This window comes from Oryx dammah, unplaced genomic scaffold, assembly GCF_014754425.2.
Source record: "Oryx dammah isolate SB20612 unplaced genomic scaffold, SCBI_Odam_1.1 HiC_scaffold_5, whole genome shotgun sequence".
Taxonomy (NCBI): Eukaryota; Metazoa; Chordata; class Mammalia; order Artiodactyla; family Bovidae; genus Oryx; species Oryx dammah.
The window spans coordinates 101,576,568-101,592,351 of record NW_024070189.1 but is presented as its reverse complement, the minus strand read 5'-3'; the positions used below and the strand labels follow the sequence as shown (position 1 = coordinate 101,592,351).

Below are 15,784 nucleotides of genomic sequence, written 5' to 3'. Positions count from 1 at the left end.
ACACACACTTTATGGACTTTAGTACGACATGACCTGTGGTTGGCTGAATCCCAGGGTGGCGTGCTGTGTCTAACTGTAAAGTGATACATGGACTCTGACTGCGTTTGTGTGTGGAGGTCTGCATCCTTAAACCCCACATTGTACAGAAATTTCTAGAAAATGCAAACTAACCTACAGAGACAGAAAGCTGACCGCTGGCTGCTTGAGGGGGGGTGACAGGGTGGGAGGAGAAAGGAACTGGGGAGACTTTTCGGGCGATGGACGTGCTCTTTATCTTGATGGCAGCTGTGGGCTCCTGGGTGCTTCACGTGTCACAACTCATCCAATTACACACTTCAAATCAGCCCACTTATAGTGTATAGGGTATAACCATATAGCCAATAAGGCTGTTCAGGGGCATCATGGTGGTCTGGCAGCTAGGACTCCGAGCTCTCTACCCTGTCCCTGCCCCCAAGCCCAATGCAGGGGGCCTGGGTTTGATCCCTGGTTGAGGAACTAGATCACACATGGCAACTAAGACCTGGCCCAGCCAAATAATTAAATACAAAATAAATATTACAAAAAGCTGTTTATGTGTGGCTGAGCCCCTTTGCTGTTCACATGAAACTATGGTAACATTGTTTGTTAATCGGCCATATGCCAATATAAAATAAAAAGTTAAAGATAAAAAAGCGCTATTTTTAAAAAAGTATGTGAAACTATGAAAGGACTCAGTTCCCTAGGAATGCAGCTTTTTGGAACTTCTTGCTTTCTTTCCAAAATGCCCAATTCTTGAGCCCTGTCACCAAGCTCCTCAGATGCCACCACAAGGAAAATGGCTCGGAATCTATGAGCTTGTCTATGTTCAGAGGTTATCGCCCACTTGACTGTCCCCCAGAAACAATGAGAGCTAACCTCAGGACTTTCCTGCGGAGCATCACAAGGCTGTGGAAGCTGGGCATCTGTGCACTTCTGAGCAGGTGAGACAGGTCAGAGTGCAAACTGCAGATCTGCACCTTAATCACGGTCATGTGAACGCATGTGTGTGCTTGTGAACATACACCGAGCACGAATGTGAGCATACGTGTGTGGACGCGGACACACAGGCATCAATACACACTCTCACACAACCATGCTCACACCTGTGCATGCACAAACACAGACACATGAGTACGAATAGAATTTCATCTGAATATACCCACGCTCACGTGAGTGTAGACACATGGCCCAGGGCTTCAGGCAGGGCCCGCCCCACTGTGGCACACACTTGTGGAAATGTGACCCACGTGCACCACAACTTCCAGGGCATCGATCCAGCTCAAGGATGGGGCAAGGGCGGGGAGGGCTCTGGATGGTCTCAAGCCCAAGCAGCTTGGCTGCAAGTGACAAAGGTCACGTGGGTGCATCTGTTCTCTCCTCCCAGCAGACACTGGGCTGAGCGAGAAGCCACCTGGGCTGACCAGGGTCTGGATGACGCTTGGATAGGCTGAGGGCTGCGTGGCCCATATCCGCCAGGGCTGCCTGGTCATCAGGCACCCTTGGAGCCCCACGGGGGACTTTTATTGCTCTGGGCCCCTTGCTGAGAGGCACAGGAGACCCCACGCTCATGGGGACAGTCACAGGCCCGGCTGATGCGCACCCCACCCCCGGGCCAGGAGGAAGCAGATAAGGCTTGCTCAAGGCGCCTGTTGACCGCTGGAGCTGCAGGGGAAGAGGCGGGCCAAAAGAAGGGGTGGGGCAGGGCAGACGCCAGCTGGGGCCCCTTGCAGGAGTCCCAGCAGGGCCCGACTGACCCAGCCCAAGGCAGCTGCCCCTCCAGGCCCCACCACATCTGCATCCTGGGAAAACTCCCCCTGCACCTGCCTGTGGGGCCCTCCCAGCACCCTCTCAGCCTCACCTGAGCCCACACTCTCCTCTCAGAGTGGCTCCCTTTCCCCTCCCCAGGGGGAGGGCCCTCCCACTGAAATAACTCATTTGTCTGAAAAACAAGAGACACTAGTAAATTCTCTAGCCGAGGGTCCAGTTCCGAGTTCCCGCCTCACTTCCATGCAGCCTGAAGCCAGCCCTTCCTGCTCCTTCCCCCGCCTTGGTCAGCCATCACCCTTCACTGCCCCCGCCTCGGGCTGCCAGCACCCCCGGTTCGCCCCGCCGGCCCACCCCCCCCCCCCCGCCCCGACACCTCCATCTGCCATCCCCTTACACAGCTTCCCTTCCCAAAGATGCTACCAAGCTCCTGCCAGTCACTTTCCTGGTCCTGCCCACTTGCTCGGCAGCCCTGGGGACCAGGTGGCACCTGGACCTACCGCTGGGGCCCATCCACTCTGTTGTACTTCCCGTTCAGTGGCTAAGCTCCTGCCCAGGGACGCCCACCTCTTGCCCTAAACACCGGAAGGTGTTTGCTCCCTGCTCCTCCCACTGACCACATCCTGTCTGCTGTCCCCAGAACAGCTTCTCTTTTCACCAAGAGGATGGGAGGACCCCTGAGGGACCCTTGCCTCCATCCCCCGGGCCGCTGCAGGGGAGCCCCTGGCAATATCGGTCTAGGTGTGAGTGTCCCAGTGCATAGCCCCTTGGGGCCTCCCTCTGGCCAGCCCTCCGCTCCTGGCCGTCAACCCCCATGCAGCAGAGCCCCTCTTGGGTAGGTTGGTGGCAGCCAGGAAGCAGTTGCTGGACATGCTCTGGCTACTTCTCACTCAGCCAGGCCCAGGCTCACAGGCCAGACCTGGCAGGGCCCCATCAGTCATGGAAAAGCTGCCCAAAGCCCCCAACCCACAGTGGGAAGTCTGGTTCCCACAGCTCGGGCTACAAGCCCAAGAATCACTGACCAGGCCACTGCCAGGGGCTGGCACCCTGCCCTCCCCTCCCGCTCAGACAGAGGCAGGCACCACCCCGCTGCCTCCTTCCAGTGCCATCCGTGTCTCCTGTCCCTATTCTCAGGTTGGGATGTCCCTCGGACCCCTCCAGCAGACTCTAGGAAGCTCTGCTCCCAATGCAGTATACCCTCGTAGATCCAGAACTGCCCCGCCCCATTCTCTAGGTGGTACCATTTTAACCTCAACACTTGGCTGATCTGATCCCCTCTACAGCCTCACTTTGAAGGCCGGACTCCCTCTTCCCAACTGACTTCCGTAGAGGCCTCCCCCGACCACCAAAGAGAGAGGTCGGCCCGGAGCAGCCTCACTGGCATGGAGGATTAATATTTTTCTCAACCTGTGGCTATCCGTGGGCACAAAAGAGTGCTTTGTCACATTTAATCCTCTGACTGTCAGGCTGGTTTTTGGAGAATTAAGTGTATTCAGTAATGATTTTTCTGTTTATGGAAGCTGTTTAATGTCGGTCGCCCATTTTCCCCTCATTGAACCATGCCTACCTAGCTTACTGTTTTGGAGCAGCTTTTTGTATAGGAAGGGTATGATGTCTTCACGATATCTGATGAACTTAATTCATACAAATTTACTTTTTTAAAAGAAAACATTTATTTTTTAGCTGTGCTGGGTCTTCATTGCTATGCAGGCTCTTCCCTACTCTCTAGTTGCCGTGTGCGGGCTTCTCACTGTGGTGGTTTCCCTGGTTGTGGAGCAGGTCTCCAGGGCAAGCGGGCTCAGTAGTTGCAGCTTCTGGGCTCTAGACTGCAGGCTCAACAGTTGTGATGCATGGGCTTAGCTGCCCCATAGCATGTGCCATCTTCCTGGACCAGAGATCGAACCTGTGTCTCCTGCACTGGCAGGCAGATTCTTTACCGCCGACCCACCAGGGAAGCCCATACCAATTTACTTCCGTGTATGCTGTTTTTTGATCCAGATACTACACTTTCTGAGCAGACACATCTGTGGGTCGTTTCTCCCATGATGTCGGCAGCTTGCTCTTCTCCCAGACATGAACCCACACTCTGTCTTCCTCTCCCTGCCTGGACTTACTTGCCACGTTTAAGCCTTCATTCATCTGCAAGTTATACTGGAGGGTATAAGTTTCCTACAGCTACTCTAACAAAGGACTGTAAACCAGGTGGCTTAAAACAAGATGTATTGTCTTGCCTTTCTGGATGAGCCCAAAAATCAAGGCGTGGGCAGCGCTGGTTCCTCCTGGAGATCGTGAGCGAGAAACTTTCCTGTGTCTCTCCTGGCTCCTGGCGACCCTCGCGCCTCCTTGGCTGCTAGGTGGATCACTCCGGTTTCTTTGGAGGCCTTCTCTGTCTCCGTGTCCTCCCCGCTTCTTATGAAGACATCAGATACTGGATTCAGGATGCAGACTCTGTGAGATCTTTAATTACATCCGCCAAGACCTTATTATCATTATTTTTTAATGTTTATTTGTCTGTCCACTTTTGGCTGCATCGGGCCTCAGTTGCGGCATGCAGGATCTTCCCTGCGGCACGCGAGATCTTTCTTTGTGGTGCGTGGGCTTCTCCCTAGTTGTGGTTTGAGCTCCAGAGCACGGAGTGGCTCAGTAGTTCAGGTGCCTGGGCTCAGCTGCCCCACAGCATGTGGTATTTCAGTTCCCCAACCAGGGATCGAACCTGCGTTCTCTGCATTGGAAGGCGGATTCTTAACCAATGGGCCACGAGGGGAGTCCTAGGACCTGATTTCTAATCAAAGTCATATTCTAAGGTTCTGGGTGGGACGTGAATTTAGGGGGACACCAATCAACCCAGTACGGTGTGGGAGCTGAAAGGAGGATCCAGACGAGCTTCAAAGAATGAAACAAGTGTTTTCCTGCTTTTTCTTAAAGAATCTGTCTCTCCCCTGACCAGGGAGCTTCTTTGTTAAAGGAGATAAGTGAAGTTACGTTACACACGCGTGGGTCTGCCTCTGGGCTGTTGATACCTGCCTGTCGTGGTGCTGTGATGACCACAGCGTCGGGGGATGTCCTTGAGCAGTGGACATCAGCTCACTGAGGCCCTCAGCTGATTTCTCTGGCTTTGCCCTCCGCACAGAGTCTAAATACAGCCTGAGACCTGGAAGCCAGTCACACTGTAGCTTAAGGTCTTGTCCCAAGCGCATGTGAAACCTGCACCCCAGGAAGCCCCAGACTGTGTCTGGAATGAAAAGAAGCACGTCTAGGGCTGAGGAACTGGGGGCCCCGGGTCCCCAGGAGGGATAGCTCAGCAAAGCAGCAACTGTTCACTGTAGCTGTGTGTCGCGCATGGCAGGTCCTGAAAACCTATGTCTGTCTTTGATTCAAACCACCGCTCCCAATGCCCCCAAGTTAAAAGCCTGTTCTGCCTTCTGACCAATGCTCATGGAAGCACACGCAGTGTGAACAGGAAGGAAAACTCATCCCTGAACTGAGAGGATCTGTCTACCTGGAACTTGGCGGACAATTATGCGCTCATCACTAAATCGAAGTCAAACTGCAGACTCTAACATTCCTGGATTAAAGAGCCCAAGGTGGACTTGAAATGCCCATCGAAGGACGAGGGGAGGGACTCTCCCGGTGGTCCAGGGGTTAAGAAACCTCCTACTATGCTGGGGACAAGGGTTCGATCCCTGGTTCAGGAAGATCCCACATGCAATGTGGCAACTAAGGCCGTGCGCCACAATTACTGAGGCTGCACTCTAGCGCCTGCAAGCCACAGTTAACTGAGCCTGTGTGCCACAATTACTGAAGCTCACGTGCCTACAGCCTGTGCCCTGCAACAAGAGAAGCCACCGCAAGGAGAAGCCCTTGCACTGTGACAAAGAATAGCTCTCGCTCGCGGCAGCTAGAGAAAGCCCATGGGCAGCAATGAGACCCGGTAAAGCCAAAAATATAGAAATTGTATTAAAAAAAAAAAAAGGATGAGTGGATAAACAAAATGTAGTCCATCCACCCAGTGGAATATTATGCAGCCATAAAAATGAACGGCACTCTAAGGCAAACTACAAGGCGGATGAACCTCCAAAGCATCAGGCCGAGTGAAAGAAGCCAGATACCAAGGATGATCCCATCGACAATGAAATGTCCAGAACAGGCAAATCCATAGAGACAGAAGGCAGATGAGTGGTTGCTAGAGGCTGGGGGAGAGGGGATCGGGACTGAGCACTGATGGGCATCAGGTCTACTTCAGGGGTGCTGGAAACGTTCTGGAACTCGACAGAGGTGGTGGCTGCAGACACTGGGAATTCACTCCCTCTTAACTAACAGCCAGTCTTCGGGGCACGATAACAAGAATTCCCACTGAAACACCTGAATGGTGAAAAATGAAAAGGCCTTGGCAAACACCGTACCAGTGTCCCTTCTGGGCCCTGAGGAGATATGAGCCTCAGTTCAGGGTCTTTCTCAGAGAAAGGAGGTGCAGGGAAGAGGCGGAGGCAATCCACAGTCCAGCCCTGGGGGCAAGTGACAAAATGTGAAAAGAGCCACTCTCTCTAGTCCAGCCAAGGCATGAAAAAGCCCAGATTCTGCCGATCGGCTTGGCGAAAGATTCGAAATTGACTGGAAAATGAGGCGGATGGGGGCCTCTAGAATGTGTAGCATAGCTGCTTCGTTTATATAAGGCCATAATTTGAAGCCACATGTTTACTGGATGAAATCATCCTCAAGCTAAAAGGAGGCGGCCAGGGTTACAGCAGCATCAGTTAGGGTGCTGTCTTGGAGGCAGCGAGTTTCCACTTTTCCAGGCGTGTTTCCTTGAGCCTGCTGGGATTTTTTTAAAGGAAATGATGACATGAAGTTACTGGTAAGATGGACCTGCCGAGAAACAGCTACAAAAGAAGCATGTTTCTTAGTCTTGGCGGCTCAGAGTTGTAAGACAGCTTAGGGCTTAAGTTAGGGGTCGGGGAATGTATCCAGAGGCCATGGAGCCCCCAGAAGCTGAAAGGGGCAAGGAAGGGTCCTCCACCCACCCCCGGAGTCTCTTAAGACAGTCATGGACCTGCTGATGCTCTAGTTTGGGACTTCCGGCCTCCAGAACTTCAAGGGAATCCATTTCTATCATTTAAGCCACGCAGGCTTGTAGTGCCAATTTACAGAAGCCCCAGGACACGGGTCCAAGGTGTCATGTTCATAAGGTGCTGAGTTCCCCAAGAGAGGCTGTGATCAGGAAGGGCCACCACCTTTCTTCCGCTTCTTTTAAAAACCCCTGGAGAAGCCCCTCCCAAACACCCTCTCGTGACTGTCCCTTTCTCTCTTAACTCATCCCTTAGCCTTCCAGTCTGGCCCAACCAGTCTGTGAGTCTTAGAAAAAGTTCTTTCTCCCAGGCCCATGCTGGGGCAATGTGGTCCATTCATCTCTCCCCGAGGCTGATCCTTCTTGGAGCCTGCTCCTATATACCCAAAGAGGATGCCTCCTTTCAAAATCCATCCAGTCAACAAATGTTTCTCTGCTGCCCACCCCACCGGGCTGGGCCAGGCAGCTGGTAAAATAGGGAGTGAGAATGTGGCGATGAGGTCTGACCTTCAGGCAACCTGACAGATCAACCCACTAGCGAAGAGGCATTTCCAACAGCAACGGTGCTTTTGGAAAGAAAAAGTGCAGTGTATTCAAGCAGCAGCTTTCAACTGTGGGGTGGGTGAGGAGGTGATCCTGCCCCACCCCACGGGACACTTGGCAAAGGCTAGAGACATTTTTGGTTGTCACCCCTGGGGGGAGGGGAGAGACTTCTGGCATCTGGTGGGAGGAGACCTGGGACGCTGCTCAACACCCTGCAGCATGCGGGATGTCCCCAACAGCAGACAGGGATCTGGTCCTAGATGTCAGTGGTGCTGCCACGGGGGTGGAAACTGACCAGAGCAGGGTGGTCACTTTGGACCAGCCAGGGGGCTGCACAGGGGAGTGCCCAGTGGAGAGAGCTGCCTAGGCCTGCGCAGTGCGAGAGGATGGATGGGCTGAGCGTGGTGATGGCAGCCTAGGCGAGGGCGGTGAGCTCCAAGGGCAGGGCAGCCGGGGCTGGCCTCGGAACAAGGGGACCAGTGTGGCTGGCAGGGCCGAGGCTGGAGGGGGAGGGGCCGGGGTCAGGAAGGTCAGATCCCACAGGGCCTTGTGAATGTGGGAAGGAGTCTAGATTTTCCTGCAAGGCTGATAGGGAGCCCTGGGGGGGTTGGAGGCAGAGAGGACCAAGACACAGTGACATCAGGAAAGGATCAGCCAGGCCTAGCGTGGCAGGCAGAGCAGGGGGGGCAGTGAGGGGTACTGGGCAGCCCCTGCAGGCGTGACAGGTTAGGGGGACTGATGGCGGCTTGGGTCAGGTCCCTGGGTCAGGTGGGGTCTGATTACGAGGGGAAGGCAGACCTGCAAGGCCCTGTGGGGGGCTGGGATCTGGGTCCTTCCCTATAGACTAGCGGGCTGGTGAAGACTCAAAAAGTCTTCTGGGAAGCGGGTCTGGGCAGGCAGAGGGGGGCCCCTGGCAACCCCCTCCCTCCGATCACACAGTCCATCTGTCATTGTGCCCAAGTAGAAAGCCACCTTCAGAGCCTAATACGGGCGGAGCTGTGGCGACAACACACAAAGGCCCTGCCTGAGAGCAGGCCGAGTAGCCCCCAGAGGACAAGGGAACCCCGCTTGGTGTCTACAGGCAGTTCAGACCCGGCATCCCTGGCGGCTCAGATGGTAAAGAATCCGCCTGCAGTGCAGGAAACCCAGGTTCGATCCCTGGCTCGGGCAGATCTCCTGGAGGAGGGCATGGCAACCCACTCCAGTATTCTTGCCTGGAGAATCCCAGGCAAGAGGAGCCTGGTGGGCTACGGTCCGTGGGGTCGCAAAGAGTTGGCCAAGACTGGGCAACTAACACTTTTTTTTTTCACTTTCACAGAGCCTCAGGTAGGGCTTTGGGGGTTGCAGTGCTAGCTCCGTCATGGGGGGGGGGCGTGACTCTTCTCCCAGGGGACACCTGACATACATGGGAGACATTTTTGGTTGTCACAACTGGGGGGGGGCTGCTACTCACAACTGGTGGGTGGAGGCTGGGGTCACTGCTGAACACCCTGATGGGCAAGAAGGCTCCACCACAGTCTATGATCCAGCCCCAGTCAGCACCAGTGCCAAGGCTGAGGAAAAATGCTTTGAATAAAGAACCAAAAGCTTGCACACTTTAGGGTCTCTCCAGGGCCTCAAAGACATGTAAGATGCTCGCTTGATTCCAAGTCCATGTTCATCTGACTACACAAGATACAGAAGGAGGGAGCAAGAGAGGGAGAGAGAGGGAGCCAGCCTGGTGGGGTAACTGCCCGAGCTGCTGGGGCCTAGAGTCACCTGTCCCGGTCAGGTCACTCTTTCCACTTTCAGACACGTGTTCCTTAGCCTCCCCATCTTCATCCTCTCCTCTTCCTGCGAATCCGGGGGCAGACTCCCCGGGGACCACCAGGAGGAGACGGACCCGCCCTGAGGGTCTCCAGGGCAGGCTGCTGTGCTCTAACACTGGGTGCCACCTGCTAATCCAGGGACCCCCAGGAGGGGAGGGACCCGCCCTGAGGGTCTCCGGGGCAGGCTGCTGAGCTCTAACATTGGGTGCCGCCTGCTTTTGTGTGCATCACGTGGCATGCCGGATAATGGCTCCCCAACCAGGGACTGAACTCACACCCCTCGCACTGGAAGCAGGGGGTCGTCACCACTGGTCGACCAGGGAAGTCCTGTGTGTCATCGTTCTGATAAACAGCATTTCCACATGACAGCCAGGGACTCTGGCCATCTTCCCAAGCAGTGGCCTTGGACCCTGGCACACTCGCCAGGAAACGAAAGCCCCTGGGTGCACCCATGGGACCTGAGATGCAAAGATCTCCAAGTCTTCTCTGCTCGGCTCCCCAGGTTCTGTCTACCCTTGAATGGGATGGAGACGCTCTGAGAGATGAGTGGGAAGATCCTGGCAAAGCCCTCCTGGTCCTGATGCTGATGCTGTTTTCACCCCATTTGCGAGGAGGCAGCAGCAGCAGTGGCCTTGGAGGGAGATGATCACGCCAGGGCTCCAAGTCTTCCTCTTCATCAGCCACTTCAGGCCAGGCCCAGGTTCCAAGTCTGCCCAGTGCCAGGCACTTCACCGCCCTCACCAGGCTGGGGATCTGACTTTAGCGGGCATGACTGCTGGCCAGACACCTGTGCTTGGGCAAAGAGACCAGGGCTACTCCTGTTGCTCAGCATACCTGAGATCGCCAAATCTGTCCCAGGCTTGTCGACATTTCTTGTGGAATGATTTTCAAGTCTTCCAGAAACTTCTTTTGTCTCATCACCAGTGGAAGCAGCTGGTCCCAAAGTCACTTTGTTCCATGAATGGATTTGATTTTGGACTCCCCCTCTTGATTCCGGCAAAACTGAGGACAGGGACTCCCATATACCTCAGCTATAAACCTTGGCTAGCCCCTGGGTGGGCACACACGGTCTCCCAGGTCTGGCTCTAAACACATCCCTAATAAAGTCCCACAAGATCCACTCCCCCTGAGTCATGTTCTTGCCTCTCTCTAGTCACTCCAAGTATAAGGACACGTGCAAGACCTGGAAAATTCCCTAAGAGGGCACTTCCAAAGGTGACGTGGCCAACCTGCCCATCTCCCCTACAATGTTTATTTCACTGAATGAGACAAAACTGAGTGAACTTTTCTCTATCTGGATGATTATCTATCAAAAATCCCCTTATTAAATGAAATTTCCCTTATTAAATTCATTTCATAAAAAATGAAACCTGTCTCCTACTTAGTGTCCTGAACTGTGCCCCCTGCCAACCCTCTGCTGGCCCCCATAGGGTTTCCCTGGTGACTCAGAGGTAAAGAATCTGCCTGTAATGCGGGAGACTTGGGTTCGAATCCTGGGTTGGGAAGATCCGTGGAAGAGGAAATGGCAACCCACTTTAGTACTCCTGCCGGGAAAATCCCATGGACAGAGGAGCCCGGATGGCTGCACTCCTTATGGTCACAGAGACTCAGACACCACTGAGCACACACCTGCCCCCCACGATTCATTATATCGAAGTCCTACTGTTCCAAGGACCTCAGAATGCGACTGCACTTGGAGACAGGACTTTTAAAGAGATGATTCAGTTAAAATGAGGTCACTCGGATGGGCACTGATCCAAAGGGGCAACTGGACATGGACTCGCACAGAAGGAAGATGCGCTGAAGACTCAGAGAGAAGACGGCGAGCGACAAGCTGAGGAGTGAGGCCTGCGTGCATCCTTCACTCGTGGCCCCCGGAAGGAACCAACCTTGCTCACACCTTGACCTGGATTTCTGGCCCCCAGATGCACAACACAATACGCTTCCATTGCGTGCGCTACCCAGCTTGCAGCACTTTGCTACGGTGGCCCCAGGAAACGCGCACAGGCGGCAGGGACAGTCATGAAATGCTCGGAGCTGGCTTCCCTCTTACACACACAACCTCAAGAAACAGGGCGGAGCTGGGATGTAAACCAATGAGTCAGACCAGGACAGCTTATTCATTGCTCCGACTAAGCCACAGGCTGAACCCTTGAATCACTACTTTATTTATCATCGGGACTCAGGCTCAGAGTCCCAACGAGGAAATGAGTAGAACCCAAACTCATCCATCGGCTGCATTTTTGAGACGTGCCTAATCTCTGGGGCCCTTTGGGGGCCAAAATGAAACAGGCAAAGAGGTGAAGTGGGGGTCTCTGAGCTGCAGCCGGCAGCGGGCTGGCTTGTTGGGGGCCCCGGCCGTGCTCAGACAGAGCTCTTTGTTCTGTTTCCCCGTCTCCGGGACGAGGGCAGAGAGAAGGGCCTGTCTTGCTCGGCGGGGAGGCCGAGCAGGGGCTGCCTGGCACAGTTGATTGGGGATGCTGGCGGCACAAAGGGCCGGTGGACGGGGGCTGGGGGAAGGCGGCCTTCAGAAGGGGTTGGATGGCCCCAGAATGTGCCCCTTCTGCCCCCGGAGTTAAAGCAGCAGTGTCAAGGTCGGGGAACAAGCAGAGGAAGATGCACGGAGCGCAAAAGTTAGCCTGAGCTTGAGAATGGACCCGTGTCTGGAGCCAGGACGGCAAACGGGAGAAGAGAACGTGGCTTCGAGAGCCACAGTCATCTGGCGCTGCGTCCAAAGTAGCTCTTTGAGAAGAGAATCAAATACCTCTAATCTCGGAAGAAAAGCAACCATTTGTTCTGAGACAAGGATGGTGCCTGCAGAAATCCAGGTCAGTGGGAAGACAAAGGAGACAAAGACAATGGCATCTGCTGTGCCAGCGAATGACAAGTGCTCCGGCTCACCTCCTCTTCCTCCTCCGTGCAACATTCTCAGGGCACGTTCCCTAACTCCCCCTTGGTCCATTCCCAGTGGCGTCTCCTTTTTATCGGGACTCCAGATTAAGAACTGAGTGGACGGCAGAAATCAGTTGCTGGCCTCTTTTCCCCATGCCTGCTCTTGGCAGCAATTTGCTGGGAGCCCAACAAACACCAAAGAGTCACTGAAGTGATGGTAGGCCTGGTGGCAGGAACCAGCTTTTACTGGAGAGTTCCCGTCTGGGCGGGGGGGCGGGGGGGCGCGGGGGCGCACACAAACCATGTCTGGAGACACTGTGGTTGTCACGACTTGAGGTGGGGATGCGTTACTGGAATCTTCTGTGTGAAGGCTAAGGCCGCCGCTGCACAGCCTGTAATGCACTGGGGGGCCCCACAGCAAAGAATGACCTGGCCCCAGATGTCAACGGGGTTGCAGTCGAGACAGCATTCCAACAACTGGGTCTTTAGCAAACTGAGCTTTCTAATGATCCTTCACGCTTCTGGAAAGCGCGGGGAGCCATCTCTTGAAGTCATCATGCTCCTGACCCTCAGTTTCTGTATCTAGTAAATGGGAACCACAGTCTCCCTGCTGATGCCTGGCAGAGTAAGAGAGCTGCGTATGAAAGTGTCTATCACAGAAGATGTTCAATGAAGAGCCACGCAGGGATGTACTTATGTGGTTCCCTCTTCCGGCTTGGTTCAACACCTCCGTATCCTTCAAGGCTTGGCTTGCAGCCAGCCATCTCTTCTGAGGAAACCTGCTGGAATCCCCCATGCCCTGAAGCTTGAGCTGGTCATTCCTGATTCTGTCCCCACAACTTCTTGTGTCATTTCTGCTACTGAACTGACCAGTTACTGTGAACTCATCATGCCTGTGGGGGAGGGTGGCCCACTAGAATGTCCCTCCATTAGGGCACAAGGGCTCATCCCTGGCACTCAGTCCACAGCGTCTGACACAGTCAGCCCTTGCTTTACTGAACTCTGGACCTACCCAAGACACACAACTTTAGGAAGACAAGGAATGGGAAGCAGTAGGTTAACAAGCCCCCCTCCCCCAGGGATAGAGAACACATCCTACAGTGAAATAGAAAAGGGAGACTCCCAAGTCCCCACCTGCTTCTCTGAGTCACAGGCCTGGACTCAACAGAGGGTCTCACCTAGGGATTTTCAGCCAGAAGGATGCAGCTGAAACCCTGGGAACGGTACGACGTGTGAAAGCACGTTTGGCACTGCAATTTTCTACATGGAAGATAAGGGAGCGGTACAATAATTATTTTGAGATATAAACTGTAGATTGGAAAAATGGGATTACTGCAGGGGGGATTCATCTGTCAGGGGCTGCATAAAGTTAATGGAGGCTGCCTGCTGGAGAAGCCAAGGTTTGGGTTTCAAAGTTGAGAAACACTGACTAGGCCAATCCATTCATTTTGCAGGTGGAGAAAGACAAAGAGACTTGATTGGAGGTTAGAACCCCCAACACAGGACCCTCCATGAGAGTGTGCCTGGCCACACTCCTGGTACAGGAAGGAGACAACAGCAGGGCTTTGGAACCAGAAGATTCGGGTCCAGTTCATGCAGGGAGAGGGCGAGGGCGGGGGGGGGGATGGGGCAGTGGGGTGGCGGGGGAGTCCCGGCCAGGGCAAGTCCAAACGCAAAACCTGCAGGAGGCATTACTGTGGGCTCTAATCATGTGTTCTGGGGAAACAAGGCTGAGAGTCTCGCTTACAAAGGTTCCCTAAGGGCCAGAACATTTTGGAAGTGAACGGGTGGTTATCTTTCCGTGGCCTTCTTCACATTCAAGCTATCCAGACTCCTGTCCTGAACATGCTATAAATCCAGGCTCTCTAGCCCTTCTAGCAGATTCCAGACAAGGATCCCCAGGGTTGGGAAAGAAAAGAAATGAATGCTGATCAAAACCATTTAGTGCAGGGATTTCCCTGGTGGTCCAGTGCTTGGGACTCCGAGCTCCTGATGCAGGGGACCTGGGTTCAATCTCTGGTTGGGGAACTAAGATGCCACATGCTGTGTGATGCAGTCAAATTAAAAAAACAAACTGTTCAGTGCAAGGCCCTTGCCAGAGCCAGGCCCATCAGACAACTTTTCCAGCTGGCCATGTCACCTTCCATGCTCCCGGATGCCTTGAGGGTCTGGGGACTCCAAGACTAGGACATCCCTCAGGAAGGTAGGAGCTGGGACCCTTCAACTGTAAGGCACAATGTTCCCCAGCAGCTCCCACCTCAGAGGTGTGGGAGAGGCTTTCCCTTAAAGATTGCTGGTCTACAGAGCGCCCACCAGAGGCTGTGCCTGTCCTGGGTTGAGCTCTGGGCCGCTGGAGAACAGATTTCCTGTATGTCATTTTACCCATTTAAGTCCAAGGATGCAACTGGGAGGAGGTGGTGACAGCCTAGCACATGTGAGTGTGTGCACACCCACCCCCTCGCCTCTGAAACCCAGTTCCGGCCCCAAAGGGGGGGCCCAAGAGCTCCTTCCTTGCTCCCTAGAATCCCCAGGCAGTCCAGTCTTAGGAGGAGTGTGCTGGGTTTTCAAGTTCTGAATATCGCTCAGAAGGCGCTGGGACTAGCCTGGGTCACCCAGCAGTGGGCGGGTGATATTAGTAACGGGCTGAATCAAGAGGGGAAGATGGGTCCCCTCCTCAAATCTCCATGGGGTGTACGCCAATATCTGAAAGGGGCCACTCTAGTCCTGTCCTCCCCTCCTCCCCTGCCTCTCCCTGGACCAGACCTCAGTTTTCGCCATGGCTTCGACCCCTTTTTTGCCTCCTCTCCCATCCCCCATTTCCCTTCGTACCGGCGGCCACCGCACCAGTGGGTCCAGAGCCCCTCACATTTATTGAGCACCCAGTGAATCGCAGGCGCTGCCCTCCCGCAGGCACCATCCGTCTACCTCTTCACCGTAAGCAGACGCCCCCAGGCCGTCCTACACCTCTTCCTCCCAACGCACCCCGGCTGTTCCCCCACCGGCCTCGCTCCTCTCAACCCCCAGCCTGGGCCTCTCAACCCCGCCTCCCTGCCGTTCTCTCTCCCAGCCCCGTTTCCTGCGACCCCCCAACTACCACTTAAGCCACGTCCTCTTCAGAGAAGCTGCTCAAGCCACAAGATCTGCCCTCACACCCGCCCAAAAACTCCCTCACCAGGCCCATCACATCAACTTTCTCCTTTATCGTCCGGTTCCCACTCCGCCTCCTGCAAACTCTCCAAGACCCTCAAGCTCGTTCCCGCCCCCTCGACCCCTGCCTTCGCGAGACCCCTCCCCACAAACCCTTAGTCCCGTCTTTCTCCGCAAGGCAGCCCGCCGGTGCGAGCTTCGAGATAGAACATTCAACCCGCGGCCGCCAGGCACTCACCTGGGCCTCGGCCGCCGCGCGCCGCCGGTCCCCGGCCAGGTCCCCGGCCAGGTCCCCGCCCGGCCGCCAGCCCGCTGCTAGACTGGCCGCTCCGCCCCGCCGCGCCCGCCGCTCCCCCGCGCGCTCGGGCTTCCGGGTTCCGGAGAGGCGGGCCCGGGGGGGCGTGACGCAGAGCGCCGGGGGGCGTGACGCAAAGCGCCAGGGGGCGGAGGGCCGCGAGTCTCCGCCCCTCGCTTCCGAGTTCTTGCCCGTGCCCCCGCCCCCTGCCGCTGGTGAGCGAAACCAAGTGTGAGGGGAGGCCAGAGAGCC

At 55.2% G+C, this 15,784-nt stretch overlaps 1 protein-coding gene across 3 annotated transcripts in view; it reads right to left on the bottom strand.

Annotated features, from left to right (window-relative positions):
- MYO9B (myosin IXB) overlaps nt 1-15,568 on the bottom strand; it is a 105,579-nt gene extending 90,011 nt beyond the window's left edge. For all 3 annotated transcript variants that reach the window (XM_040241072.1, XM_040241073.1, XM_040241074.1), the window contains exon 1: nt 15,476-15,568. The gene's annotated coding sequence lies outside the window, so the exon portion shown is untranslated. The remainder of the gene's footprint in view (nt 1-15,475) is intronic.
- Nucleotides 15,569-15,784: the final 216 nt, after the last annotated feature.